Genomic DNA, 6000 nt, shown 5'->3' with positions numbered 1-6000 from the left:
ATACACACTCGACCAGGTGGTTTTAAGGGTCTCCAACAACAGGCTGATATGCATGCAAGGTAAAAAAAAACACCTCATTGTCTTATAATATGCATTTATTTTTACCTAATTATCCCAGCGACTCCCTTATGACTCGTTCAGCAATTAATTTGTTCCCAAACACCTCCTTAGCGCGAAGCTAATCTGTGCTGATTGGACCGATGACCCAGTCTGTTGCGATTGTTCGACAGCATTTAGCGTGAGACCAAGTGAAATGCCCAGCTCGGCTTATCAACAATATTGAAGTAGTCAGAGTGCAGAGTGTATGTGTGAGCATACCTGCCAAGGCTCCTGTTTTTACTGGGAGTCTCCCTTATTTCAGATATATCTACAGCCACTCACCCGTTTTGCTATTTATCCCGGAAAACTCCCGTAATTTCAACCCCCTCCCCCCCCATCGGTAAATTAACTTACTAACAACACGGTACATAGTACCTGGTTCTCAACCATGTTATTCAGACGCTTTACCCCGAACCTAACCCCCCCCGGTCTCCTGGATTTTTAGAGACCACATGTTGGCATGGTGTGTGTGTGTGTGAGCCCAATGCAGGAGTGCATTAAAGCAGTGCTGTTAAACATCAGCAATCTTCTTCCTTTAACAAACGGCTAATGAATCCCCCGTTGTAAGCGTGTAGATTACTGAAGCACCTGTCAGAAAAATGAGGGCTATAATGCTGAGGTGTTTTTGCAAAAATGAACCTCAACCACTTCAGTGTCATCTTTGGGTAGGGAAAATAACACTAACTTTCCCCTCACACTTCCAATAATATCCAGCTGAGCACAGTGTTTTTCTTCCTCTTTTTCTTTGCTACTGTGTTTGTGGTCAGGACCACAGGTTTCATTTTTCCCAGCTTTGCGTGTGCAACAATTGGGCGGGGCTTAAGTTTCGTATCGATGTCACGCCGGAACGGCTAAAGACTCGTTATCAAGACGATTCATTTGAAGCAATATGAGTCGACTGTTTTATAGATGAATCAATAGATTTACACACTGTCCACTTTCAGATTTAAGCCATAGCTGGATATTTCACTTCACTTAGAGCTGTGTTACACACTACATGGAAGGTCATTTCCAAAAACACATAATAGGGGCTCTTTAAATTTAGCTGCTTCATTTTAAGTGTTTAGTGAAGGTGGGTCATTTTTGACCCAAAGGGCGAACGCTGTCTACAGAATTCTAAGACAACAGGAGGGATAATCAATCAAGTGTGAACATAGCCAAAAGGTTTTCTGAAGTACCCTATTTTTGACAGCTTTATTCCTCATTAGCGCTCTCACCGTGATCGGTAGTCCTCCAGGAACTGGCAGGGGTTTCGTTTGAGGCTCAGAGATTGTAGCGGTGAGCTCCTCAGCAGGGTCAGCTCGCCCAGAGAGGAAATACTGTTTTCAGACAGGCACAAGTGCTGGATCTCAGGAACCTTTGGCAGCTGACGAAAGGACGTCAAATTGTTCCGGTGAAGATTCAGGATTTTACATCTGTGAGAAATGAACTTGCATTTGAGTGATTGTAATGCGTCAATATTCTACAGCAGGCATGTCCAAGCTCGGTCCTGGAGGGCCGGTGTCCTGCAAAGTTTAGTTCCAACCCCAATCAGACACACCTGGGCTAGCTAATCAAGCACTTACTAGGCTTTCTAGAAACATCCGTGCTGGTGTGTTGAGGCAAGTTGGAGCTAAAATCTGCAGGACACCGGCCCTCCAGGACCGAGTTTGGACACCCCTGTTCTACAGGGTTCTCATATACGGTTAAAGTCCAAATGATTAGCCCTCCTGTGATATGTATTTCCCAAATGATGTTTAACAGAGCAGGAATTTTTCACAGTATGTCTGATAATATTTTTTCTTCTGGACAAAGTCTGATTTGTTTTATTTCGACTAGAATAAAAGCAGTTTTACATTTTTTTAAACCATTTTAAGGTCAAAACTATTAGCCTTTAAACAATACTTTTTGATGGTCTACAGAACAAACCATTGTTATATGACTTGCCTAATAACCCCAATTAACCTAGTTAAGCCTTTAAATGTCACTTTAAGCCAGGGTTAGGAAACCTATGGCTCGGGAGCCACATGTGGCTCTTTGGCCAAAAATATGTGGCTCTCCAGCTGTCTCTCTTCAATAATATTTTAAAGTTTAAAGAGTTAAAACGGTTATTAAAAAATTGTTTCCTATTGAAAATACAATTACAATTAACTTTTTACTGTATTTCTTTACAGCAAAATGAATAAGAATAAAAGGACATTTCAACTTGAATTGCGACATTCAATGGCTCCTTAAAAAAATGCATTTGCCAAAAAAATTAAAATGGCTGCTGAAAAAAGGTTCCCGACCCCTACTTTAAGCTGAATACTAGTGTCTTGAAAAATATCTTCATCATCATGGCAAAGATAAAAATAAATGATTAGAAATTAGTTAATTATTGAAAAAAATCTTCTTTCTGTTAAACAGAAATTGGTAGAACAAAATATACAGCTGAGCTAATAATTCAGGAGGGCTGATATTTCTGACTTCAGCTGTACACAGACATAATTTGGACAAGTGTCCAAATACTTTATTTATTCTTATCCAATATAGCAACTATTAATATGTGACCCTGGAGCACGAAACTACAGAGACCTTCCTATGCAACTTCTGAATCAGCGAATGCATGTAAGAATGCATGCTGACTGACAGAAGCAATCCGTATGATAAGCTGATCCCAGATCAGCTTCTGTTCGAGCCATTTACAGAAGAGCGAAAGTGCAGGACAGTGTGTTGAACAGACAAATACACTTAATAATAGCTGTGTCTCATTTCAGAGGCTGCATCCTCCGAAGGATGCAGACTTCAAAGGTGAGTCCTTCGAAGTCCACACAGGCTAGACAGAGTTTTGAAATGAGACGATCTAGTCTACAGAGGACAAATCTCATCACCAGACACATAAACATGTAAACTGTCTATACTAACAGTCTTTAGTAAGACACATCAGTCAGTCAGCGATTATACATCCATTCGCAGATTCAGAGGTTCCATATGTAGGGTGACGATCGACGCACAGCTTTAATGGAAAGAAAGTGAATGCAGACATTTTATATTACTTTCAAGATATAAAATATATGAGACATATGGGAAAATACTTAATGATAGTGGGATAGAATGGTAATGTACGAGAGAATCCTGGCAAAAACAGCAGGGTTGACATACTGTATATGAAGTGTACAGGAATCGTTTGTGGAAAAACAGTTTTGCTAGGGAACGCGAAACATCTTCGTGAGAGAATGCAAAAACTTTTTTTAAAAATACATACTTTCCTATCACTCTGGGTTTTTTTTTTTCTCCAAACGTTTTTTTAACCACCATCACGTCCCTTCCAGGTTTCTGTACAAAACCATTCATAAATGTACATTTTTAGAAATTGTGATTTATACATGATTTGAAATATGTATGGCAGGTATGGCAGGTCAAAATTAGAAAATCTGGAATCTGAAAATGGGTTTTGATCTTAGGCTGTAAAAGATATTGACGTATTATTCGTGACGTCCTCCATAGGTTTCTTAAGAATGCAAAATGAAGCTACAAGTAGGCGTGGCCAACCGCCAGCATTGTGTTCGTGCATCATCGCACCAGACCAGGAGATACCAAACAAGGGCAAAGAGGCGGAGCTAGGAGATACCAAACAAGGGCAAAGAGGCGGAGCTACAGACACCTGCTAGCATTTTGCTTTGACAGGCTTTTCTTTGTGAAAAAGCGCTTAATACTTCATTACCTGCGACTCTTTGTGTTCTGACCACATGTGCTTGGTTGTATATTATATCAATAAAGTAATACATTAAGCCACTAAGCATTGTTCTTATGACGTTTTTCTACAGGGGGAAAATGCGAAATACTTCCAAACACTTCAAATATAGTCTGTGTTAGTAAATGCAAGGCTATTTATGAAATCCAGGCACAACACTGTATGACAACAATTCAGATGACTGATTTAAAGCCTACAGCTAATCAATCTGTCAGATTCTGGAGTACATTACTGGTCTAAAGAAAAATATAAATGATAATTTATCTTAAATAAAACAATTACATTTATAGAGATGGTATATAAGTATATAATTTCACTCACCTGGGAAATGGAGGCCAGGTGAATGGTTTGTGAGCACAATTAAGTGCACAGCATGCCATATCATCTAATAATTGTACGTAATAACTTTCAAAAGCAACTGACTGTGTAACGCCACATAAAACAAAAATACGATGAATATGCCGAGTTCAGCGGCTAATCAGCCGGAATCAGCTGAGGTGAGGTGACGGCGACCAGCGAGACCTAGCTGTCACTCAAGTGACCACACCTTTAATTATGCAGACTTAATATAACTTAATATAAATTAAATGGATGAGTTATAAAAAAAATCACCCCCTCACAGTTGTCATGAAGGGATATATTAGCTATATGAACCAAAATCGTTCTTTGTACCAGGCTGTAAACACCTTTTTTTCCTTGCTGTAAACTTGGCCATTTTAACAGTCAGCTCATTAGAAATTTGCTTTATTATGGAGCCAGGACTAGCAGAATTTTTATGAGTTGCAGTTTTTAGTTGCTTCCATATTCGCTTCATCTTAATGGGACATGAACGATCGATTAACGGCTTAATGGATGGACAGATGAAGAGATGGACAAAAAAAGAATGCTGGACAAAAAGAAAAATGGAGGGACAGATAGAAAGATGGACTGATTAACAAAAATGGAAAGATAGAAAAACGATGGATGGATGGATGCATGGATGGATAAATATGAAGACACCTACAGAGACAGATCCAGGTGGTTACTGGCTGATAGATGGCTAATTTTGGCCTATACAGTGTATTTCTAGCGTTTGGCAAAAATATATCCAAGCAACATACTGTAAGATCATGTAGTCCAGGGTCACATATTAGCTTTTTATATATATTTTTGTTCACCAAAACCTGCCAGAATTGTAGAAGAAATGTATATATTTATGATTGTGTAAAATGGCAGACAAATGAAAAATTATGAGAAAATCAGCAATGCAAATGTCATAATTTATCAGTAAGACCCTTAAAAAAATGTGATTAAGGCTGTTTTTAAGGCTGAGTTGGATGCCGATACATAATTAACACTTTCCTTCTTACTGTAAAATAAACAGCTCATATGAGATTACAGTACGCAGCTACAGTTGCACTACATGTTTTTTACACAACCGTACACATACTGTTACAAAACAACCAATGCAATAGAATAGCACAGGCTCCGTGGAAAGATCAAGTCTCACTTCAGCAATATACACACTACAGTAAGAAAGTAGTTTGTGTGTAATAGTGTGAAGGTTATTTTTTATACCGTGGCAGTCTGACGGAGCTGAGATCTCTCAGTGCGTTCTCTACCAGCTGCAGACACTCCACCCGGATCAGTCTCCTTAGGATGCGGATGAAGTTCTCCAGCTGGTACGGATCTCCCAGGTCCTGATATGACAAGTTCAGCACCTGCAGAGACATATTCATGAATACAATACAAGGACAACCAGCTGATGTGGTTCCTGGCTGATTTCTTTTGTAGATGGATGGATGGACAGATTGAACAATAAAAAGATGGACAGACAGACAGAAAGATGGACAGTACGATGGATGGATGGATGGACAAAGAAAGAAAGATGGACAAATAGAAAAATTAATGGAAGGACAGATAGAAAGAAAAATTGATGGATGGACGGATGGATAGATATATAATATAAAGACACCTGCAGCGACAGATTCTTGTGGTTACTGGCTGATAGATAGCTATTAGAGCTGGAGGGATGCATAGATTGGATGGATGGAAAGACACAACAATAAATAGATGGATGGACATACAGAAAGATGGACGAATGGACAGAAAGAATGATGGATGTATGGATGGATGGATGGACAGATGGATGAACAAAGAATGATGGACAAAAAAGACAAATAGACCAATGGAAAGAACTATGGGTGGAT

Source organism: Danio aesculapii, chromosome 18 (assembly GCF_903798145.1).
Source record: "Danio aesculapii chromosome 18, fDanAes4.1, whole genome shotgun sequence".
Classification (NCBI taxonomy): Eukaryota; Metazoa; Chordata; class Actinopteri; order Cypriniformes; family Danionidae; genus Danio; species Danio aesculapii.
Note: the sequence above shows the minus strand (reverse complement) of the source record.